Genomic DNA, 25,672 nt, shown 5'->3' with positions numbered 1-25,672 from the left:
TCTCCCTTGGGCTCCTTCATCCTTCATGAGAAAAACAAACATAAATTAACTCCATTTTTCATGTGGCTCAAAAGTTGAATAAGAACTGGGCATTCCTTGCCATACATCCATCCCTCCACTTCCTACAGATGTTTACTCAATAGTAAATCCCAGTGAATTCAATAGAGCTTAAGCCCAAGGAATAGCATGCATTATAGCAGCTCAAGGCCCAAGCCAAACATGTTTACTTTCAGAAGTAAGTATAGGTCAGAAGTATATCCCATCCCATCCAATAGGATTTTTCCCCACGTAAAGCTGCAAACTTTCTTAGGAGTAAGACCCACCCAACTCAGTGAGACAGGATTGGGCTATCAGGATGCATGGAACTGCAGCCTTTTGATCCAGAAGTAAACATGGAGGTAGACAATTTCCCCAAACTTGTAGCTCAGACATACTGTTCCCTTGCTGGACCACTTTTTCTTGATAGAGAGGCACTTTTCACACATTGGTTTTTTAAAATAATTAGTTATGTATACAGTATATATTGGTTCTCCAAGAGCTCACTTTCACTAACTATGTTTATGATCAGTACCTTAATGCTGTTTCTCTTTCAGAAATCTAGTATGTGGGGCAAGGCTGCCCCCCCCCATAATGCACTTCATCTCTTCCCATTTTTTTCTAGTGCCATTAACAGAAACAAAACTTGTTTTGCTCCTAAGTATGCTCACAGTGCAATCCTATGCATGTCTACTCAGACTTAGCCCCAGGTAAACATGCATACAGGATTGCAGCCTTAAGACTACACAATCCTATCTGCTAAAATATAATAACCCCACACTGTGTTCCTGCTGGCTGGGTTTTGGGGGGCCACTCCTCCTGACAACAGTGTAAGGCTACAGTCCTGTCCACACTTACCTGGGAGCAAGCCCCATTGACCATAAGGGGACTTACTTCCGAGTAGGCATGCACAGGCTTGGGTTGTCAGCTACAGTCCTGTCCATACTTACCTGGGAGCAAGCCCCATTGACCACAAGGGGACTTACTTCCGAGTAGGCATGCACAGGCTTGGGTTGTCAGCTACAGTCCTGTCCACACTTACCTGGGAGCAAGCCCCATTGACCATAAGGGGACTTACTTCCAAGTAGGCATGCACAGGCTTGGGTTGTCAGCTACAGTCCTGACCACACTTACCTGGGAGTAAGCCCCATTGACCATAAGCGGACTTACTTCCGAGTAGACGCGGCTCTCCGTTGCTTCGCCCCCTCTGCTTCCTGCGCTGCTTATGCAAGCGCCGCCGCCCACCCGCCCCAGAAATAGCCGGCTGGCGGCCAGGGCTCTGCCTCGTCGGCGCGGCCAGGGCGGCGGCGCGAAGACAACGCCGGGGGAGCCGCGGGGCGTGTATTTCGGGCTCGGAGGCGCCTATTTTTAGCCGCGCCGCGCTGGCCGGGATTCCGACGACGTCAATGGAGCCCGGCGTTGACGTCACGGAGCCTCCTTCCTGGCCGGGCGGAGCTTGCAGAAAATAACGCGGCGGACGGAGGGATGGAGCGGCCGGGCGCAGGCGGGCAGGAGGCGGGTGGAAGGAAGGAGGCAGCGGCCGGCCAGGCAGAGAGCGAGGCTGGTGGCCGGGCAGAGTGGGGCTGCAGGCGCTCGCCTGCCTGCTGGCGAGGACGCCGCCAGAGGAGAGGGAGAGGATGGCGCTTGAGCTGCAGGTGAGCTGGGCGCACGTGTTGGTGCTTCTCCGAGGTCTGCTCCACAGCTGTGGGAAGAGCCGGGAATGGGTGGGGGATGTTCTTCTCCTCCTCTGTGACGTGTGGGGGGGGGCCCATGTGGACTCTGTGGTGGGGGTGGCGGGAAGACACTTTTTGCTCCTGGATACGCTGTGTGAGGGGCCCAGCACTTGTGGGGACCTGAGGCTGATGCTGCTGTGGTGAGGGCTCCTCACAGCACTATGTCTTCTATGGTGTACTCGCCTCCCCCCACTGCACCTCTATAGGCACCTAACCTGGGAGTAAACCAGTGTTTCTCAACTGGTGGTGCAGGTACCACCACTGGCGCTTGAGTGGACTTAGCCCCTGCCAGCCAGCAGCAAGACCAAGAACAGGACACTACAAGCAGTGGTAGGAAGCTCAGCTCGGCAGTCATAGCTCCACAGCAGGCTTTTCCACGCTTGGAAAAACCCTCCTGTCCACCCTGAGCCTCTTACTGGTGTCTGTCAGATTGCATCTGGCCTCCCAACCCAAAAGCAGTTGGTGATGTTAGCACCAGTTACTTCCTGTGGTACTTTGAATAGGTGGACCATGTGCAGTGGTACAGGAGAGAACAAACACTGGAGTAAACTATTGGTTTCAGTGGGGCTTCCTTCTGAGTGAATACGTAAAAGCAGCCTAGTACTATCTCCTTAGGTTGTATCTGGGACTCCTGTTAAAGTCCTGCCAGGTGTCATGACCTCTTCCCCTCCCCCAAAAGCATTTGGACTTGAACTCATTTCTCACACACACAACTTCACAAAGCATGTTTGCGTAGTGAGATAGATGAAAACAAAACCATTCTGTGTCCCCAAAGGGCTCACAAAATATTTTTACCAGCACAAAGGAGACATCGACAAACAGACATTAGAAGAGATGCTTTGCTGGAGTGAATAGAGGCAGTTGCTTTCCTCTTTCTAAATATAAAAGAGCCAACATGCAAAAGGTGCCTCTTAGCCCTGTTGGCAAGCATGGGTCATGGAAGTCTGTGGCTAGACTCTGCTAAGAGGATAACTTTCCAAAGACGTCTGATCTTTTCTATATTCATTCCTTTCCTGGAGTTTGCAAAGCCAAGGCTACTTCTGGTTGTGCACCAAAGTTCAAAGATTGTTGTGCTCAGGAGGTTGGAAATCCCTTTCCTCCCACTCCTGTGACATTAATTCCAAGTTGAGGTCTGTTAGTCCATACTCTTTCATATAGTTTGCAGTTTTGCTTCCATCAAGGTGTGGGATAACAAAAAATAGAGTGACCAGGAGCAGCACCCAGCAGTTGGTGTGGGCTGGGTACTCTGAATGCAATCAGTAGTGCGGCAACTACTAGATTTGCATTTGGAGTAAATTGAAGCACTTGGGTCAGGATCCATGTGCATTGCATAATAATTCCAAATGACTTTTCGATGTTGGCCTGATGCAGGTTTATTCTGTGACACATGGAAGCATTTCTAAAAGAACAATGCAGAGGAGGTCAGCTTAAACCATCTCATTTCCCGTTGCGCTTGTAGTCTGCTCAAAAGCATGTTCCATGGAGTTCAGTAGAACTTATTCATTACTAGTATGTTTGTATTTAGGTTTGTAGCCTTAAAGATGGTTTAATCTGCGCGTTGGCAGCCACCAGACCTCACCTGACTGGACAGCAACAGTATCTTAAATGTTCCCTATAACATATGTGCAGCACTAATTGCTGTGTTGTGCTCATTGACCACCTAACAAAGGTCTGGTACCTACTCCCCCCCCCAAGTTTATGACTATTCCTAGCAGAATCATTGACTTCTTGCCATCTTCTCATCACCCACCAAGCAAACATGCTTGAGATGTAGTTATGTCTGTGCATATTACATAGCCTGTAATCTTGATAAGCATGGAATGGGATTTCTGTCATAGAATTACTCTACTTTTTTTAATAGTGCAAATTTTGTAATAAGCAGGTGGCTAGTCCTCATGGCTGTGAACTTCAGCTTTAAAATAATCTTTGAACAGAAATGTCTTCTCACTCTTTTGTAAAGCACTATGTACTGTGTAGTAAAATGCTGAATCCAAAGTGAAGGATGAGCAGTGATTCAGGTAGGTGAACAAGCCTTCAGTATCGTCCATATTTTATCCTCTACCTGTGGCTAAGGGATGTATTGGCACCAAATAACTCATTTTGCATTACAACTGGCACACACTTCTGTATAGGTGCTCACTTGTCCAGGCTTATTCCATAACGGGGTGCCCAGTGCAGGTCTTTGGCCCAGCATCCCTATCAATTTGATACTGGGTGATCCTGCCAGAAAAACTAGATTTTTAGATTCAAGACAGAGCCCTGGAATATGGACTTCAACATCTTTGGAGCCTGGAACTATAGCTGTACCTCTGACACCAGCTTTCAAGACCCAAGGATGGTAAAGGCCTAGCGAGCATAACCGTTTGTTGGGCTAAGGTTATTATTTAGCTCACAAGAAGTGGTAGCATGCTGCTAGTGGTAATGTGCTGCTCATCTAGACTCCATTTCCCACATGAAAACTCCTTACTAGAGATTGAATCTGTTCCCCCTCCCCCTTCTGGTGCATTACTCAAAAATATCTTGGTTTGGCTACTCAGTGCCAGTTTATAAGACTGGCATGTCTTGCTGCAAGTCTCCACTGGGCAGACTTCGGGGAAAAAGTTTCAGGGAAGCAGGAGATTCTGTCTTTTTCTTTTCCCAACCCTTTGGAAAGTGCCTTGCTAGACTTCTAGACATCTAGATTTTACCTTCTCCCAGACTGTCAAATGAAAGAACTGTGTACTCATTTGGTATTTCTGTAGAAAATAAAGATACTTATCAGGATGTTGATAATGGCAAGATGCCTTCCTACTCCATTCAAGCAGGAGAGTCCTTGCATTCTTGATAACTAACTTGCTGAGCTGGAAATAGGAATTATTGGGCTTCCATGGTAACAGCTCTACGTAGAATGATTATCGGTCACTTTCCTCTGTGAAATTTCAGGCTAAAAAAAGTCTTAAGTATTGGCATGACATAAATTGCTCTCCTTTATGGTGCTAAGAAGTGTGGGAATTGGTTAACTTTAGGAAGTCTGGCCTTCAGTTCTGGCAAAACAAGCTCTCTTTCATAACTAGGCTTGTTTGCTCAGAATTGCGCTGGTTTGTTGGCATAGGACCGGCCTTATTGGGACTCCCAGGTTCTCTTCCCAGCTTTGGCCAGAAAGTGTAGTTTAGAAGGTTAACAGGGGAGGGGAAGGGAAAATTCCTGGTTTAGAAGGGATTCCCCATGTGGCCTATATATGGCAGTTGGTGTGTACTTCCAAGACCTGCTGACGGGAGCCTTTGCCTGTCCAGTTGCTGACGTCCAGCGGTGGGTGGGACACCCCTTACGCTTCTCTGACGCCCCTGTGGGCTTGGCTTCCTCTTCAACACAAACATGCGTGCATTTAGCCTGCTGGCTGCCAAACCTCACTAGCAGTTCCTGGCCCAGCCCCGGGTGATTGGAACCAGCTGTGGCTGTTGCCCTCCACTACAGCCAGCAGGCAGCCAGATGGCTCCTGCACAAGGTGCTAGCTGCTCCTGCAGGCTTTTTTAAAGGAGGAGGAAAGAACACATCGGATTCCAAGCTGATCAAGGAATACCCCTTTGGTCAGCAAGTAGCTAACCCATGGAATTTTTCTGTTACTGGGAACTGAAGTCAGGAATGTAGCAAGAGGCCAGGGCAGGGGCAGGGACCAGAAAAAGTGTGGACAAATGTTTTTTTAGCCCAGAGTGCTGAGTTTGTTGTTGTCATGTTATGGAAGATGGAGGATCCTGCTGTGTGGATGGATAGAGAGGGTGACCGTCTGGAACAGGGTGTTAAATTAGTTATCTTTTTTGAAACTTAGTAAGGTTCAATTGCTTTCCTGTTTGAATGTATGTCATGCGCAGCCCAGTCTGAACCTGTGCTTACGCAACAGGGTGGCATGGCCTCCACCTTATCCAGCACTAATTGGGAGCTGGCTGGAGGTCTCCTTGGGGTAAGGGGATATTTTCCCCTTAACCCAGGTAATTGCCCAACCTACCCTATGGGGCTACTCAGATCTCCACCAGCGATTTAGCTGATGGACATTCAAGAAGCCTTTTGTAAGGCTGCCAGGCCTGGGAGGGAGGCTAGGATACAGGGGAGGAGGCTTCTACCAATCCTGCTTCCCTCCCTCCTGGGACTGATCTGCCCTCCCCGCTGTCCAGAAACAACCCTTCCCTGTTGCTTTCCCCAAACGCTTGTGCCATTCAGCACCAAACATACCTCCACTCCAGCCACGGGCTTGGAGGGGCTTGGATCCACCGGCGGCAAGGGGCTTTATGGTGCTTTTATGATGGCTCACCTTGGCATAGTAACCGCTGCACTGGTGCTTCTGCCAAATAGGATTGCATTCTGAGTTTTGCAAACAGAAAAAGGCAAAAGCAATCCAACTTAAGAGTGAACCGAAGAGCTGGGGGGAGCCCAATTAAGAATAGAAAGGTGTTTATTTGGGTGGTGGAAACCATTTTAAACTATTGAGAGTTTTGTCATGTTCCTTCTCATGGAAGAAAATGGTTATTTGAATATGGGACTGTGAGGATGTACCCATGGAGCGGTACCAAATTAATTCTGATTGTGTGAGAGAGGATCGTAATGATGTACGAAAGGACAGGAAGATTCCCTAAAAATAAAATGACTTCCTTTCAGGACTGTACTCTTCTTCAAACCATGTTGCTTTTCTTGGAAAGTTTCACTAAATTTGGTGCTCATCTTAGATTGTTTATCCACCTTGTCTTTCATCAGTTGGGCTGTGCCAAGAAAAGAATTTTCTTTCCTCTGCCAGCCAGGTTTGTTGTGGCAGGTTTCATGGGTGCTGCATATGTCATAGATGCATATTGCATAAAGGATGAAAATGTGTTTAATGCAGAAATTAGTACATCTCAAGAGGACTTGGACTCCAAGGATCTTGCTTGGCTAACCAGTTATAACATCTATTATCTCTTTTAGGATATTTCTAATTCACCTTTCAGTTTCATAAGTTGGTACTCAGGGTGGTGAATGATGATAATAAAACAATATTAGACTTAGATAAGAGGAGTTTGTTTCCTGTGAGTAAAATAGGATTGCAGATTAAATTTTACTGAAGACAATGGGTTTAATTCTGAGTAAAAACACCATTTTCAAACACTTCTAGCCATAGAACAATTTCGCAAAGCTCCCAAAAAGTAGACAAAACAATCAACTACAATTTTTTTCAAATTTGTGCTCCACCCTTTTTCTAAGGAGCTCAGGGTGGCATACATGGAGAGTACTATATAGATAACTTCACAACAACCCTGTGAGGTAGGTTAGACAGTGACTGGCCTGAGATCATAATGTCAGTGCTGTTGCTAAATGGGGGTTGAAAATTGGGTCTCCCTGGTCTCATATTGTATCCACTGTTCCATGCATGGTCTCGTATTTTATCCCGCAGGTGGGTACAGCTAGGGAATTTTGACTCCCTAGAATATTGGTTTTCAAACTCACTTGGAGTTTGAGCTGGAAGGTAAGTCTTTGCGGGGGTGGCAGTGATGCAAGTGGGTTGTGGAAGTGGGTTGCAATTGCTTTAACTTTCTGCAAGCTGTGAGGAGACCTGCAGACTGCTCTGCAGGACTCCCTGCACCCCCAGATCCTGGCAGCAGGTAAGTTACATTAAAAAGCCTCCTCTTACCCCACAGTGGTCCAATCCTGATTCCCCCTGCCCTTTAAATGGAAAGGGGCAATGGTTCTCCAAACCCACCAGTTTGAGAACCACTGCCCTAGAGAATCTTACTGAGAGTTGGGATTCATACTATTTAATCCACTGGAACCCTCAGCTCTCAAGTGATAACAAGACAGCCTTGAAAAAATATCAAGTTCTTTAATGTGTTTAGAAAATGGATTAAGTGACCTTCAGTGGAGGGACTCACCAGCTTTCTTGTGAATGATTTAGCTCCTTGGAAACATCTACTGTATCCTATCTTGAATATGCCACATTCCCAGGCAGGAACTCCAAGCCCCTTGGCACATTCCTGTTGGGAATACTCAGCCATGGGATAAGAGGACTTTGTACATTTGGCTAATCTGGTTTGCACCTGGGCTGTTGGGAGCGGGAGGGGCACAACTGCCCGCTTCTCAGCTGTTCCCTTCAACTCCCGAAGCTCCATGTCCAACAGGATATTGGATTGTTTCTGGGCAGGATGTCTGCGGAACAAGAAGCAATGAACAGGGAGGGTGGAGCAGCTGCCAGCAAAGCAGCAGGCCAGGGACTTTATTCTGCCTGGGGAGGGAGTAGGTGTTCATGTGTTGAATTGTGAGATGGCAACCAGGATTCCTAAACCCTGTTCTAGTCTTTTTGAATACAGAGGGATCTAGTGGCTGAAAAGGAGCCCAGATGCTGTACACAGTTTTGGCTCCAGAACATTCAAAGGACAAGCAGCAGCCTCTAGGATCAGCATCTGGTGCCTTTACTTGCAGCACATCTTTCATTGACACTTAAGGGGAGGGGCAAGCTGCACAGAATAGTAATGAACTGCTGAAATGCCTCCCTTGTCAAAACAGCAGAGAACAAAAGTATACAGTTGTGCTTAGAAATATGCTCCCATGTAGACCCTCTATACTGGTCGTATACACCTGGGCTATAGGGTTGGGCAGGTGTTATGCACAGGCAGTTGGCAGGCACTGATTTGTAAGGATCAGGTGTGCTGAAGAATTACCCTAGAGCAGTGGTTCTCACACATTTAGCACTGGGACCCACTTTTTAGAATGGGATTCTGTCAGGACCCACCAAGTGAAGTCATGACCAGAAGTGACATCAAGCAGGAAAAGTTTTAGCAATCCTAGGCTGCAATCCTACCCACACTTACCCAGGAGTAAGTCCCATTTACTATCATTTTTAAAAGAATATACATAGTAGCTTGTTAAAAGTACAGGTCTGTAAACATTTCCCCAAATGCAGTCACATACTGTAGTAGCATCAAGCCTAATATATTAAAAATAAAATATTGAAATGAATGGGGACCCACCTGAAATTGGCTCGCGACCCACCAAGTGGGTCACAACCCTCAGTTTGAGAAACACTGCCCTAGAGGTTTGGGGTGAAAAGCTCACCAAGTAATGTGTTGCCCTCCCTGCTCAACCCCAACCACCCAGGTTCAAGCTCTCAAGTTGTACAAAGAACTAGGAACACTGTGAAACCCAAGTGTTGTCTTAGGAACATAGCCTGAGTACCAAGCTTGCAAGGTATCTTTCATTTGGAGCTAGGCTGTTTTGGAACACTTTGTGGCTCAGCTTTTTTCCATGGGATAATTCCATTAGCCATACATGCGATTAAGTTGCTGGGTGTTAAGGCAAGGTCCATCTTGGCTGCAGGACTGGTCACTTGCTCAGCTCTACTGGCTGGCTAAATAATGGTCAACTACTTCAAGAATTCATGTCTCAGGCTGTAAAAAAAAAAAAAAAGAAAAAAAGACTTGTGCTAAAGCAAATCTGAGTTGGTTAATGCTTGTAAAACAATGAAAATAATGCATTTGTACTCCACGTCTTGGCCAACACTGGCTTCCATAGTAGCTTGCTTTTTAAATCCATGAAAGGGTACCATCTATTAATGTTTGTGGGAGTCTCATCTTGTTCCTGGCAGTTGCCCAATTTTCATGTGGGCTGCTGTTTCAGCAGTAACACCACAGCACTGATCAGCAGCTGAGAGCCTGAGGGCTGGATAAATAGCTTCCAGGGGCCGCATCCGGCCCCCCGGGCCTTATGTTTGACAGCCCTGACTTATAGCTTTCTATATTAAAGATTGCCTCTTGCCAATTGCAACAATGCTCTTTGAATATAAAGAATAATTCTCCCTCTTTCCACTATCCTTTTAAGTCACTGGGGAAAATGCTGTGCCTTCTTTACTTTTTATGAAATGTACTTGATCCTTTCTGCCTAAAATTCTAGGCTTCTAATTCAGAAAGCAGCATTGATGAGCAATCTTCCTCGAGCTCAAGCTTGCATGTGTTTGTTTTGGCTCTGAGCAGTTGCATATATTACCATTTGTAGGAGCACGTTGGTCAAGTACAGTGTACTGGGTGTTCCATGTGTACATAAAATTTTCTTCCTCTGACAGTTTGACCGAAACTGGTTGAGTTCAAGGGAGGAAAGAAGGCTTTATCTGTCTTTCTGAAGGAACGGAGATCTGAGTGGGTTTCCCCTAACACCCCCCCAAGTGGCAAGCCATAGATTTCCATGTGCTCAAGGAAGGTCTTGGCTCGCTCTTAGACATCACTAAGCTACAAGCCTCAAACCACTTACTCTGAAATACCCTTGTTCAGTTCAGTGGAACTTTCCATTTGAAGATTGGGTTGCTACATATATGCTTCTTTCATAGCACCTTTCTGAGGTCTGCCAGCTTGTTTATTTCTGCCATTCTTTGTTCTGGAATCACCCTTAGTAGCACTTCACTGGCCAAACAAATGTTTTTCATTTTTCTAAAACTTTTCAAACTGACTTCTTGCACCTTCTGAACACAAGCTGGCATGTATGGGTTATTCCATTTTCATCATTGCAATCCAAGCCTGTGAAGCAAGTTAGACTGAGACACAGTGACTGGCCTAAGATTACCTCAGGAGCTCTTGTAGCTGAGCTCACTATAGTCCAGAAATAGTTAGTGATTTTCAGTAATATTTTTACAGGGAAACAGAACTGAAGCTTGAATGCTTTGTTAGGATAGGGAATTGGCTAGATCAGGGGTGTCAAACTCGTTTCATACAGAGGGCCGAAGTTAGCATTCACAGTGTCTGCTGAGAGCTGGAAATGTCATCAAGCAGAAAGTGACATCATTAAGCAGCTGACGGCCAGAAATCAGCATCTTGCTTTCATATAGAAGTTCATTAACTGCAAATGACAGAAGAGAAAATATGCAAATCTTGATCATATTTCAAGATATGGGAAAGCCCAATTTTGATGTGGGCCGCTGTTTCAGTGGTAACACCTCAGTACTGCTCAGCAGCTGAGAGCCTGAGGGCCGGATAAAAAACCTCCAGGGGCTTCATCCGGCTCCCAGGCCTTATGTTTGACACTCCTGGGTTAGGTGATCTGGATTTTCAAATAGCTCTTGGATTCTGTGCCCCTATATTAGGGGTGTCCAAACCCCGGCCCTGGGGCCACTTGCGGCGCTCGAGGACTCTCACTGTGGCCCTCAGGGAGCCCCCAGTCTCCAATGAGCCTCTGGCCCTCCAGAGATTTGTTGGAACCCACACTGGCCCCATGCAACTGCTTTCAATGTGAGCATGAGGGTTACTGTTTGACTGATGAGGACTCCCTCCACTGCTTGCTGTTTCATGTCTGTGATGCAGTAGCGGCAGCAAAGGAAAGGCCAACCTTGCTTTGTGCAAGGCCTTTTATAGGCCTTGAGCTACCGCAAGACCTTCATTAATTCATGCAAGTTCCACCTCTAGTATATTAATTTATGTAAACTTATGTAAATTTATTCAAATTTTAAATGCAAATTCTTTTTTCCCCGGCCCCCCCCCGACAGTGCCAGAGAGATGATGTGGCCCTCCTGCCAAAAACTTTGGACACCCCTGCATATAAAGCATCTGAGGCTACCCTGAACAGAAAAAACTGTGACAGAGATCAGTTAGGGTTGGCTGCAGTCTCTGGTTTAGAAGCAGGTTAATATCAGTGCTACCCCAAGCAGTCCTGCTCCATGTGTTTTGTACAGTCATTCCCCTCAGTGATCTATTAAGAGTCTTTATTTTTTTTTATAAAAAAAAAAAGAGAGGAGTTCCACATTCCTTAAATTTGGGCTTTGCCCTAAAAAGCAAGCTACTGAAGATCCTGGAAAGATCTGACGATGACATTCTTCCCTACACCAGCTGCTCCGGGGAATCTTGCCAGGGCTTCAACTCAAACATGCAATAAAAACGCATCTTGTTACGTAGTCTGTTTTTACAAACGTTAGACCGTTAAGCAAACTGAGAGGCTAAAAATATTTTTAACAATAGGAAAATACATCAGTTTTTCCAGCTGCCAAGTTATCGGTGTCTTTTTTTTTTTTGCTTGGCCTGCTAAATTCTAGGTGGAAGCTGCATTCCCTGATGTATCACAAGTTTGGGAACTGTAAAATGGAGACTAGACGGGGAAGAAAAACTACCCAGCAGGGGATGGACTCTGCAGAGTGCCTGGGGGACAGACGCTGGGGGGGGGGGAAGAGAGTGTGTGCAAACTTCTGGTTCAAGGTTGAAACTTGTACCAATCTGGTCCTTCCTCATCCTGTCTAAACACAGCCTTGTTTCTGGGATAGGTGCCAGCCATCTGGGATACAAAATCCTGGGGCAAGGAAATGGCAACCAATAGTGGACACAGGATCCAGGTGTCTACTTCTGCAAAACTGGCAGGCCTCCCTCCCTCCATCATTCAGTGGTCTGAGAACCCAACCATGCTCTCCATCCTTAAGCACTTTGCATTTCAAACATGACATCAGGGAGGACCAATTGGAGCAGCAAATACAGACACCTTGGAGTAGGTTGCCCTTGTGAAACTTGTAACTAGAGCACACCACACAAAATATTGACCTGATCATCCTGAATGACTTCTATAAGTACTGATTCTTACTTCCAAGTACTCTTCCTTGGCCATCCCTTCTTTCTCCTGGCCCTAATTTTCAGTCTCTCGTTTCACATACTGTCAATAGCCATGTTATAAAACTAGTACCCGTTAACAATGTTGCAGCACCATCCCATACGATCTCAACAAAGTCATGTGGCAGTTGATAAACCATAATTTGTATATTTCAAGTCCTCTAGGACAGTGTTCATCCTTGGGGTCAAGACACCAGTGGGGTTGCGAAGCCTCAGTTGTGGGGTTGTAGCAACTTGCAGAAATGAAAAAAGTTGAAGATCACTAGACTAGAGTACCACCAGATAAATGGGGAGGCATCTGGTGTACCTAGGTACCAGGAGATAGTATATCACTCCTGCTCAGGTTTTTAGCAATTGTACTAAAATAGCTATCACTAGTGTCAGGCTTCATGGTAACATTTTCTGCTCTCTCTAGAACAGTGGTTCTCACACATTTAGCACCAGGACCCATTTTTTAGAATGAGAATCTGTTAGGACCCACTGGAAGTGATGTCATGACCAGAAGTGGCATCATCAAGCAGGAAAAATTTTTAACAATCTGAGGCTGCCATCCTACCCACACTTACCCAGGAGTAAGTCCTATTTACTATCATTGTAAAAAGAGTATACATAGTAGCTTGTTAAAAGTACTGGCCTGTCACATTTCCCAAAATGCAGTCACATCCTATTGGGGCATAATCTAATGTATTAAAATAAAATATTGAAATGAATGGGGACCCACCTGAAATTGGCTTGCAACCCCCCCTTGTGGGTCCCGACCCACAGTTTGAGAAACACTGCTCTAGAATATTTGATTACAGTGAACAATGCTGAGAGGACATAATAGGGGTGGGGAATGGGCTGCATTGGGGGCAGGGAGTGGGAGGATAGAGTCCCAGGATAGGACAGGACTAATGTTGAGTTCCCAGTTGTGACATGAAAAAGGTTGAAGACCACTGTTCTAGGATGTTGTTGAGCCATCTTTTCTTCTGTCTTCCTCTTGGTCTTCTTCCAGTACTTTTGGCATCATATTCTTGCTTGACTAGACGGGAGTTGTTCATATGCAATAATGGCCAAACCAGCACAACCTAGATTTTAAAACCTGCACTGAAGGTTGTTTCTCATCTGCTTGAACCATACATCTTTATTTCTTCATCTTTGCTATCACCTAACTTTCATTATTTTACATAGACAGCGGGTGGAAAGACTGTTCATTTTCTGTTGATCACGTTTCTTAAAAATTCAGGTATCACAGCCCTATAGTAAAGCAGGAATAAATGTGGTCTTAAATAATTTTTGTGCTTCATTAAAGGTAACTATTTCACACTTATTTGCATATGTAGCTGTTAGGCTAGCTACAATTTTCAATCAATGGGGCTTATATGTGCATAGCAGCGGCTCTCACACATTTAGCACCAGGACCCACTTTTTAGAATAAGAATCTGTTGGGACCCACCGGAAGTGACAACATGAAGCAGGAAAATTTTTAGCAATCCTAGGCTGCAATTCTACCCACAGGAGTAAGTCCCATTTACTATCATTTTTAAAAGAATATACATAGTAACTTGTTAAAAGTACAGGTCTGTAAACATTTTCCCAAATGCAGTCACATACCATGGTAGCATCAAGTCTAATATATTTAAAATAAAATATTGAAATGAATGGGGACCCACCTGAAATTGGTTCATGACCCACCTGGCTGGTCCTGACCCACAGTTTGAGAAACACTGGTGTATAGGATTGTGTGGTCTTGTTTGGGCTGTTTGAATGGGGGCCTGTTTACAACCAACTACTCCCTTCCCTCCTGCACACCAGCAGACCTTGGTATTCAATATTTTCATGTAATATTTTACAAAAGGTCGGAGCTAGCTTTCTAGGGAGAGAGCAGCATTTATTTAATTGGTAGTTGTGGGGTCCTGGCAAGTCAGGGGGATCCTGGCAGTAGTTTATTTTGATCTGTAGTGTTTCTTTCTAGGAGACTAGCCTCCAGTGCTGCTTTTATTTTTGCTATCAGTTATAAAAGCAGACCTCCTGGATCAGATTTGAGGTCTATTTAGTCTAGTTTCTTGCATTTGCAAAAAAAACCTCCAGGAGGCCACAAGGAGCATGTAAAGGCAATAGCCCTCTTCCACATTACTAAGAGGGAGGCTTTCAATGATGGTCTCCCTTTGCTTAGCTTTTGATTACAGTGATGTTTACTGATTTTGGCCTTGGCAAGGCAGTAAATGAAGAGAAAGGAAGGAGGTGCAGCCTTCAGGCTCCCTCCATCACTAGAGAAACCCACAAGCAGGACAGAAAGACATTTCTCACTCCCATCATTGCTCCCTTGCAACTGGTAATCTGATGCATATTGCTGCTGAACCTGGAAGCAGCATGTAGCCATCATGACTAGTAGCTATTGGTTGATCTGTCCCCTGCAAGTTTGTCCAACCCATTTTAAAGCCACTTAAGCTAGTGGCTTTTGCCACACATTGTGCCAAGAATTTCACAGACTAATTATGTGCCATGTGAAGTCCTATCTCCTTTTGTCTGTCCTCAGTTTCTCATCAGTCAGGTTCTAGTATCTGGAAAGTGAGAGAGAACTTCTCTCCCCTGCCATACCATGCATAATTTTATAGCTCTCTATTGTGTCCCCCTTCAAATCACCTTTTTTCCAAGCTGAAACTCCCAAGTATTCTAGCCTTTCCTTGTAAGGAAGGTGCCTCCATCCTCTGCTCATTTTGGTAGCCTTCTTTCAGTTGTGTACTCGGGGGGAGGGTCCATGGGAGCAAGTGCTTCCAGACAACAGGGTGGGGGGCATGTGTGGCCTCCCTGGCCCTCAGAATGCCTCTAGATGTGACCGATGGGGAAGGTGGCATTTTCCTTGGTGGGGGGGGGGGTGTTCATTTTGCAGTTCTGGCCTCAGGCAGCACAAGGGCCAGGATCACCACTGCTGCCTTTAGCACCTTTTTCAACTTGCCAATATCCTTCAAAATGTGGCAACCAGAACTATGCACCACAGGTTTGTATAGGGGCATAATATTAGCAACCTTATTCTTGATCTCCACCCTAATGACCTATAGCTTTGAATTTACCTTCTTCACAGCTGCCACATGCTAGCCTGACGTTTTAATTAAGCTACCCACCATGACCCAAAAGACCTCTTTCCTGGTTCATCACAGGCAGCTCAAACGCCATCAGTGTGTATGTGCTTGGGATTGTTTTTACTGCATTGTGCATCATTTTACACTCATCTACATTCAATGCACTTCACTTTTGGGTGCCTCAGTTTGAAGAGGTCCTTTTGGAGCCATTTACAATCTTTGGTTTTTTCCACCCTGAATAGTTTGGTATCATCTGCAAGCTTGACCACCTCACTGTTTACCCCTAATCCCAGATCCTTTATGAGCAACTTTAAAAGCACCAATCTCAATACAGATCTGGGGAGGGGGGACTCCATCCCTTCACTATGAAAATTGCCCATTTATTCCTATTATCTCCTTCCTGTTCTTTAATCAGTTGCCTGTTCATAAAAAGACTTGTCCTCTTGTGTCAAGGATAAGATGGGAAAAAACGGAGAGCTCAATCATTGCAGTTTCCTAGAGGTAGGTGTTGAGCTACTGTGGGGAATGAGATGATTTATTTCAGAAAGCCTTTGTTGCTTGATAGAGGGCATGATGGCTGCTTTTTTGTTTTATACTGCTGGTTTTATTGCTGCTGGTCTTGTTGTTTTATTATCTATTTTATTGTTTGTTGTATTTTTATAACTTTATGTATTGTATATATTAGCTATTAGAGGCCTATTTTTGATATTGGCTTCTTTGCTAGGTCAGCACACCTGTATTGCAGCCTAGAAGACTTCAGAAAAGTGGGCAAAATAGAGAAAATGGCATAATCGCAGTTTAGGTTTTGGACATCTTATTATCCACATTGGGAAGAAGACTGATATATTTGAAAAGGATCAACTTGCCACCCCTACCCTCCAATATGTATTTATGGGGCTTCTAGTTTGAATATGGAACTGGGCACAGCAGTTATTTTAAAGTGGAGCACAAGGATGCACTCTTCTATATGTAGTATTTTCTTCATAGTTTCCTATACTGTACAGCGGGAATGGTTTTGATGACCCTACAATGTAGGTCACTCATAGTCCACACATTGCAGGCTGGAGCTGTGATTAACTTTTCAGGTCCATTCAACAATAAATAATTTTTTTAAAGAAATTCTGAGTCAGATGTCCCTGCCTTCAGAAGGTAGGCAGCTGGGCCGGAGTCACTTCTTTGATGGGATCCCATTTCTGGAACACTGTTCCCAGAAAGAGCTATGTGGCACTAACTTGACAGTCTCTTATCACTGGATACCTATAATATGGTAACTGTTTCTTTCTCCCAAGAATTTGACGTGTAACATGACTTGTTGATGGTGGTTAATAAGGCAGAATGTTGTGTGTTAGTATTTATTTATATTTTATTATGTTGTATTAATGTTGTAAGTAGGCTTGAAAGCACAGTGGTGGACTGTAAAATTGCAGAGAAGAGAGTGGGATTTGGGCCTAAAATCTGCTTGGAAAGTGTGCTTAAAGGAAGGGAAAGAGGCTTCCCAGGGAGTGGGGAATGACTGTCAGGTGCCCTGTTCAACAAGTGCAGCTCTGAAAAGACTTGCCTGAAGCCTATGAAATACTTCTAAAATTACCTTTGGTTAGGACATGCAGGGAAAGCCGCCAGCAACAGGTGCAGAAGCGCACGTGCTGAAGGTTGGCCTAGTTTTCGGGACTCCTTAGTCACCCGTGTCTCTAGTTTCCCTTCCTTGACTGAGCAAACTCACAGGGGGTTCCACCAAGTTCTTTCCCGAAACTTAGCCAGCTAGAGATGGTGATAAAGGGCAAAAGTTTGGCTGAGCTCTGCGGTAGTCTTTACACGCATAGCAATTTTCCCAGTGGCTGTGTGTGTTTTTAATATCGGACTTGGAGTTCCTATGCGCTTCATAGTTGGGTGTTAGTGATGACACACGCCAAGCGTTATTGTGCAAAATACAGATGTTCAACTCACAGAATAAATTTTACAGACTAATAGAATTTTAAATACTGTATGTCTTAAAGTCAGGTCCATTGCAAGAAGACAAACCTTGGAAACACCAGAATTTCCCAATAGAAAAAAAAGTGCAATGGCTCTCCTATGATTTTTTTGTATTGTCCTTTGCAGCAGTCTGTGACACACACACACACACACACACACACACACACACACACACACACACAAATAAGCAGATTAAGCTTTTCCGTCACGCTCTCCAGACCAGGAAAAGCTTCATTTGTAACATGCTACTGTTGGGACATGGGAACAAGGGCAGTAAAATATTGCAAACTAGTTTTCCACACCCACAATTTTCTCTGAGATTTCTGCTCTTTAAATGAACAGGCAACCAACCTACAGTGTCCCTTTTTATAGTTCTGGTGAGGGCTGCAATATTAAATCAATTTGATTAAAACAACAACAACAAAATACTGTAAGGCTGCAATCCTGCACACACTTTCCTGGGAGAAAAGTTCACTTTCCATTGTACACAGTGGGGCTTGCTTCTCAGTAGACATGCATAGGATTGCACTGTTAAGAAGTTCCCCTCCCAATTTGGGCAGCAAACTTTTGTTCTTTTCAAACCATTTCTGCCATTGCATAGATGCAACAGGGACCCAATGTGTATACCTGTGGGCCTGGCAAAACTTATTTAACAGAAGTACTTAAAATGCAGATTGCAAATACTGTATCATCTTAAGAGGCATTCGTTTGTAAGATGCTTTTCTAAGGCATTTTTGCTATGCAGACATCATCCTTTAAAACCCCCAAATGCACTTTTTGCTTCAGAGCTCATCTTCTGTCAGATACCCGTGTAGTCGTCAGATGTATACTGTTAATCCGGGTATGATATCTTGAGTTGGGCAATAGAGCCCAAATTTCAGGTGGCACTTGGCCGCAGGTGGTATCCTGACACTGAAGTGTGTGTGATCACCCAAGCAGAGCCCTTCATTCTCCTCTGGGCCTCCAGGGGCCTTTGTGGATCGCCCTTGTCTGAGGCCTGCACGTTTCCAGGTGGGGGCAACTCCTGCTCCCAGGAACTGCAGGTGCAAGGAAAGAGGAGGAGCTGCAGGTGAGGAAGGGTGAAGCCATTGGCAGGTGAGGAAGGTGCCCTGCGCGTCTTCCTGTGAACAGCATGGTTGGTTAGTTCTGGTGTGGGAAGGGACAGCAGACCCAGTGGGAGGGGCGGCGAGGAGTGGGGTGGCGTGTCTGCCTTGCAGGGGGGGTGATGCCCCCGGTGCTGATTGGAAAGTGGAGTTCTTGCAGGATCTCCCCCCTGGCTGCTCTCGCCCCCTCGTTTCCGTGCCTTGGGTCCCCCTTTTGGTTCTTCCTACGACACCCTCCCCCCACCCCTTGGGCAAAGGCTCTATTTTTAGCCGGGGGCAGCTCGCGCTATTTTTAGATCAAACAATTCCAAGGCGTGCGTCAATGGAACCCCGCGTGCGTCACCCGCGCAGACATTCCAACCCCTCCCCTCGCTCCGCGGGCGCCGGAACATTCCGCCCCTTTTGGCCTTGTATGGTGAAGGCAGCCGGCGGGCGCGTGCGTCAGAGGATCCCCCTCCTCCCCTGCCCGCCCCTCCGCCTGTGCGTCACAGAGAGCTTAAGAGAATCTCCTGGCCGCGGGCTGGTGAGCCCCAGTGGCAGCTTGTGCGCGCGCCTCGCTCTGCCTCCCTGCGCTGGGGCGACCGGACGGCGGCGGGGAAAGTGGTTCGGCCTCTCTAAGCAGCCCGCCCCCCGAAAGTGGAAGGAAGCGCGGCAGGACCCCCGGAGGACGCGTGTGGGTACGTGGATCTCCTGCAGCCGAGTTTTGCAAGGTGCAAACTGGGGGGTGGTCCTGCGTGTCGGTCGCGGAAAGGCTCTTATGGAAGGGTGGGCGTGAAGTTTTGCAAGGCAGAAAGCCCTTCCTGCCGCCTGGGGGGAGTGGCGCATGTGCACGTAGGAAGATCGCGCAAGGGGAGAAGTGAGGGCGCTCCCGGGATCTCGGCCTTTGGGGATGCTCTTGCAGGCTGGGAAGCTCATTCCGCACGCTGCTGCAGGGCTGGGTGCAAACGCTTGTGTAGTAGTGATGGTCATTATGATAGGACGGGGAGGAGGTGAACCGCCCCTCCACACGCACACCCTGAAGGCTGCATCTTCAAGCGTGGAGTTTTGCCTCCAGCTCGGTTTTCCCATCTTGATCTCCAGATCCCTTGCTTCCAAACAGCCTACTGTTAGGAAAGTGAACCTGCGAGGGGCCCGATCTGCTGAGCTGTTCTCCTTCTGAACTTTGAAACGTGGGGTGCACGTGCAACTTAAGAAAGGTACTCAACAAGTGGCACAAAACCTGGCAATCTCTTGCATTCAGAAACTTCAGGCTGATTGCGCAAGAGGTGCAGGATTATGAGCTTTCTCAGAAGGTTTTCCCAAAGGGAGATGTTTTGGAGAAAATGTGGATTCCTTCTGCACTTTGGCTCCAGTCCAAGAAGATCTTGCTGGAGTCTCTGCCTGAGTTGATGGAACAATAATGGTGTGCTTGTTTCCAATGGGAGCTTTTGCCATCCGCATTTGCATTTGGAAGCATAAAGGTGCTGTAACCTGAGCTTGTGAGAGTTTTGACAGGTGTATACCAGAGAAGTTTATTTGGGTTTTAAAACTGTGGTTTCTCATTTCATAGCCTTGATTGTGACAGCAGGGAAGTCTTTGGGGGGTGTGTGAGTGTGTGGCTGGGCAACAGTGTTGTAGTGTACCAGCTTTGGTAAGAAGGCAGCTGACCTGATGTTGGGTAGGCAACCTGTGAATAACAAAGTGCATAGTGCAACCAGTGGAGGTGACATTTGATTGCTAACAATTTTTCACTCCTATTTCATTGTTATAGCCCATTATTTTGGAGAGGAAAAATTGTTGAGGCAACTTTTGATTAGGTTAACCTGTAACTTGTTTAAGATATAGGCGACTCTTATAGATGTTTACCACATCTTGCAGAACCATGCCTAGTAAAGACTTCTGCGTGACTTGAAAGCTCCTACACCCAGCATGAAAGCTTCAGATTTTTTGCTGATTGCTTTTGCATGCTTCATTTTTTCTGAGGCCAGTTAGATGAAGGGCTGCCTATACTGGATTTGTATCTAAGGTCAAGCTGGCCTCTTTCTGCAGCGTCCCCAAGGGAATCTGATCCTAAGTGGACTGGAGAACTTTATTTGCAGTGTGTAAAAGTCAACTGAATCAGCACCCATTGCCCAAATGTAGGGTCCTCCTTAAAAGGGTGAGGAGGGGAAAGGTTTTTAAAGCATGTTTTGGTTTCTTCTCACTTGCTTACAAGGTAGATGCTGTGTGTGTGTGCTCCCTCTTTTATAGTTTTGATTTGCAAAGCAGCTTGGTACCAGCACAGGTGCTAAAGGGCATAAATCAGGAAAGGCTCCTTCACGGCCTCTTTCATGTGGTTGCTTGGGGGCTTGCAGTCCCTGGCATGTTCCAGGCAACAGGTGCAGCATCAAGTTCAAGCACCTGGCAGCCCATTTTTTTTTCACAGCCACCAGGGCTCCTCTGGTTTCCAAGTTGGTGCACTAGACTTCAAAGGCGAACAAAGTCAGCTTGCTGCAGTTCGTGTTCCAAACACATAGCAGCACCTCCTCTTGCAGTGCTGGCCACATCCGATATCTCAAAGTGAGATAAAGGCATCTGAAAACATTGACTAGTAGGTATAAATCCACCCCTGAGTTACAGACACAAAATTGGAATCTTAATCATAATCTAATCTGCGTGGGGACCTGTGGCGTGATGTGCCACAATAAGGGCACTTGCAAGGATTATTAGACCACAGTTCTCTGCCCACTGAATTCAGAGAGACTAACTCTCTAGTGGGTGGGCACAGGAATGCAGTATCTGTCTGATTCTATGCATGTTTATAGAATAAGTCTTACTGCGTTCAGTGGGATTTATTTTGGAAAAATGCATAGAATCAGACTGTCAGTTACATTTTAAAGGTAGTCTTTCAATTTCCTCCCTTTACCCCCTGTACTGAGACAAATAGTTATTGCTAGTACAAAAAAGATAGTTGAATTCCTAAAAATCCTTTAACTGTCTGGCAAATTGGCACTAGACCATTCGCATGTAACAGTTCTTGTTTTGTCTGCTCTATCTTAAATTTTGATATGAGAGTCCAGATAATTTCTTGGATGTTGGTTCTGAGGATATGAAATGTACTTTCTTTGCTCTGCTGACAGCTTGCAGCGCAGTGTAGATTAGAGTTTCTGCTTTTCTGATGCCAGAAATTCAGCCCAGTTAAGCTTTCCCCATTGCTACCATCTGCATCTGAAAAAGCTGTACTGGTTGAATTTCAGCATGCCATTGCAGCTGTTAAAGGCACAGGAGACTGCAAAAGACAAAAGTAACCTACCTACTCACCCCCATGTCCCTGCCACAGGGTAGTTGTGCACTGGAACAAGGCCAAGCACACATCCCATTCAAATGAGTTTTAGTACAAGTTATTTACAACAGCCAATTAACATTTCTCTCGAGTATTTCAACCAGTAGGAAATTGCCTTTTAAGAAAAGTGTGTTTCTGAAAGTGGAAAGATGCATTTCAGATTAGCATTAATCATTGTTACAAAACTTCTAAAAACTGCCTATTCATTCTGTTTCGTAACACACTTTTGTGAGCAAGAATAGCATCTGTGGCTCAGACAAACCATGTTAAGAATCCTTAGTGGTTTTTCTTAGATTTGTACTGATAATGTGCTGAGAAATGCTGCTGTTTTGACTCTCCAGCAGGGGGTGCTTTTGAGCAGCTCACCTAAAACTTGAAGGTAGCAAGTCCCTTTGAGTGAATAGCAGGGGTTAGAGTGCTGTGTGAGATAGTCAGTTTTCTCAAGAGCATCTGGCTTTTCTGACCACTGTGAGAAAAAGGATATTGGAGTTGAGTGAGCATTGCTCTGAATCAAGATTATTATTACTCTTATGTAAACTTTAAAGGCAGAAATCTTGAGGTCCAGTAGCTCTGGGGTAGTTCATTGAGATCAGTGGGATTACTCCAAATGTGGCTGAATTCTGTGTCTGTCTTGAGACATTAAACACAATGTCTAAAACACAATGGAAAACTGCATCTAATGCTTCAAAATGAAGAGAAACTTGCAGGGGAAACTATCTCTTCCGCCACCCTGCAGTTAACTTGCAAGTCAGCTGCTCAAGAAATGTTGGTGCATCTGTTGTTGCTATTTACGATTAGTATGGGAGCTATTTGTGTGCTAAAACAATGAGTTTCAAAGGGTGGCTGGTGAGGTGGAGAGGTAAGTGTGTTGCTATAGCAATGTGGCACTGTTGCCATTCTTGAATTATTGGGAGAACTGAGAAGTGCACACAATGAAAGCATTACACATGGGAGGAGAGAGTGAAATTCTGGGAGCTTCTTTTGGAGGGAACTGTATTTCTCGCTGTGCACTGGGGCCACATGCAGCAAAGCAGTGCAGGTAGTACCAACCCTTCTGTAGCTCAGTTACTGGGCTCTTGAGACTCTGGTAAGAGGGTGAGAGTTCCCCTCATCCATGAGTAGAAGTGCTTGGACAGCATCCAAATGACTAGATAGAATGTGAGATTGAAAAGGACTGCCCCGTAATCATCTTAGTCGCTCTCTTTTGCACCTTTTCCATTCCCACTATGTCTTTTTTGGGATGTGGTGACCAGAACTGGACACAATACTCCATCGATGGTAAGGCCACACCTGGAGTATTGTGTCCAGTTCTGGTCGCCACATCTCAAAAAAGACATAGTGGGAAATGGAAAAGGTGCAAAAGAGAGCGACTAAGATGATTACGGGGCTGGGGCACCTTCCTTATGAGGAAAGGCTACGGCGTTTGGGCCTCTTCAGCCTAGAAAAGAGGCGCCCAAGGGGGACATGACTGAGACATACAAAATTATGCAGGAGATGGACAGAGTGGATAGAGAGATGCTTTTTACACTTTCACATAACACCAGTACCAGGGGACATCCACTAAAATTGAGTGTTGGGAGAGTTAGGACAGACAAAAGAAAATATTTCTTTACTCAGCGTGTGGTTGGTCTGTGGAACTCCTTGCTTGTCTGTGGAACTCTGTGCCTTTTTTTGATATTTTTGTCCCCAAGCATGGACTGAAAGTTACCTCTACCATCAAGCAATCTGTCTTAATTACTCCTAGAAAGGTTAGAATTCTTTCTTCTTTACCTGAGTGGCCCAGTGTGCTTCAGAGGCCTCCCCAGAGGAGCGTTTTCTAGTTACCAAAGATCTTTCATCAAATCGGTCCTTGTACTCTTTCATCCAGGCCACAACCCCTACAATTAGATCTCCAGCTAGCAGTGGAACTAGCTCAATTTTCCCTACCTAGGGAGATGGTCCTCTTTGCCTTTGCAGACATTGGACCTTCCTTGGGGGAGAAAGCTAATAAATACTGTGTTAACCTGGGCAGCATCTGTTAACTGTATTTGAGTACCATGTAAATCTTAACAAGCTTTAACAGTTAAGTGCCAAGTTTCTATTTTAGGAACCAGAATAAGTGACCTACATGGCAGTGGGGGTAGGGGTGTGCCAGTACACAGATATCAAAGGCATGAAAAGTAGATAACTGATCTTTTAGTAAGAAAATCGACCAGGACTGGGAGGATGGGACTCTAGTCTCTGGTGACAAGTCTATAGTAGTCATTGAGTTGTAAACTGCCTAAACTCTAGTGTTTTTGCACTTTCTATCCTGGAAGGAAGTTTCAGAAAACAAGGTGTCCAGTCAAGCTCATAATATATAGTGTATTGGAAAAATTACCACAGAAAGTCCTTTGGGTAATACTTGCAGGTTGATGGAAACTACAGGCAGAAAAACAAAGAGGCAATAATAACCTTTGGGCACCCATTATTGCTACAGTATAATCATTAATGTTTTCTGTCTAACTGTTTTCTCTGTCCTTATGACTCTGGCCTGCCACAGTGCATATGCATGCATGCTCATTTATGAAACACCACACTCTCTTGAGAAGTGGGGGGAGGGAGAAATCCTCATCTCTTTGGACTGATAAGAGTGATAACTTGCTTTTGAGCTCGTTCCTCTGTCAGCCAGCCACTTTTTAGATGATTGCGGCTCATACGATGTTAAATGTAGAGAGCTCTGGGTTGAAATTCTTACTTGGCTGCAGAGCTCACTGAGTGACCTGAGCCAGTAGTGCTGTCAGCCAAGCTTGCCTCATATGACGATTGTGAGGATAAAATGGAGGGAGGAAAATAACCATGTGAACCATCCTGAGGTCCTTGATGGAAAAAGGTGGGATAGAAGTGTAAGAAATACTGTACAGAAATAAAATATTCTAGAGGTGCAGTCATTGTGGCACCATTCTAGATGGAGAGGTTCTTTCCAACCTTGAAAGAAGAACCCTGTGCCACCCAGAGGAGCGTCTTAGCCTTGTTCCAGTGGCTTGACCCTGTGAAGTCTCCTTGGAATTCAGTGCGTCTCAACTTTCGATAGTTCTTTACTACCTATTAAAGATGGCACTCCTTGACCACCAGAACCTAACCTTTAAAGGTCTGTCATATGAATGACATTATCATCTTGTCACAAGGGTTACTACTGTCTTGGCTTTCAGTTCAGCCAAAGACTCTTATTACGACTTATTTTACAGGGTGCCACTTACTGTCAACGCCACAGCACTTTTTGAGAACTGAGGCTGCTCTCCTATGACACTGGTTGGCTTCCTGATTATTGTAGATCATTTTGAGCCATTACTTAAAAACTTTAATGGCTGGCTATATCTAAGGTTAGGAGTAGCTCCTTCAAGAAGAGCCATTTTAAGGTAAATGTGGCGTGATCAAGTAGAAAGCAACTTGGCTGCAGCCTCCTTTTAATAATACAGCTTTTCTTTTTGTTCTGTGATGAAAAGTGCATGGTTGCATATGGCCTCTTAAGCTTTTCCTGTCTAGATTTGGCCAAATTGTGCATGTGTTATGAGGGTTATAATAGAGAAGTTCTTTAATGTGGACACAATGTGCTCAATGCATTGGGGGTAGGGGAGTCTATGTTAATTAACATGAATTGTTTATGACTAAGAATATCCAAAACAATCTCCTTTTTCCTTTGTTCACATATACTGAAATTATTCAGATTCCCAAGCCAACTTTCCCCATAGAATGGAAAAAGCTTAAAAGTGTAGGAGCACTTAGTCCGCCCTGCTTTTTAAGTTCAGCAGTTTTAACTGTAGGATTCTTGATGCATTCAGGAGTTTTCTCCCTCCCCCCCCCCCAAAAAAAAAAGAAGGGGAGAGAGAATTAATATTGTAAGCTGAGAATTGCAAGTTAAGGGGTTTCAACAGGTCTT

The 25,672-nt window shown here is 45.3% G+C and overlaps 1 protein-coding gene across 3 annotated transcripts in view; it reads left to right on the top strand.

The window, feature by feature from the left end:
• The first annotated feature begins 1,520 nt into the window (after positions 1–1,520).
• The window catches only part of NR4A1 (nuclear receptor subfamily 4 group A member 1), a 34,589-nt gene continuing 10,437 nt past the window's right edge, over positions 1,521–25,672 (top strand). Inside the window, exon 1 of one of the 3 annotated variants that reach the window (XM_066614568.1) lies at positions 1,521–1,691. The gene's annotated coding sequence lies outside the window, so the exon portion shown is untranslated. Of the gene's footprint in view, positions 1,692–19,004; positions 19,184–25,672 lie in introns of those variants that run through there. The other 2 variants (XM_066614566.1, XM_066614567.1) reach the window with 2 other exon arrangements.

Source organism: Tiliqua scincoides, chromosome 2 (genome assembly GCF_035046505.1).
Source record: "Tiliqua scincoides isolate rTilSci1 chromosome 2, rTilSci1.hap2, whole genome shotgun sequence".
Taxonomy (NCBI): Eukaryota; Metazoa; Chordata; class Lepidosauria; order Squamata; family Scincidae; genus Tiliqua; species Tiliqua scincoides.
Note: the sequence above shows the minus strand (reverse complement) of the source record. Positions and strands in the feature narration are given on the sequence as shown.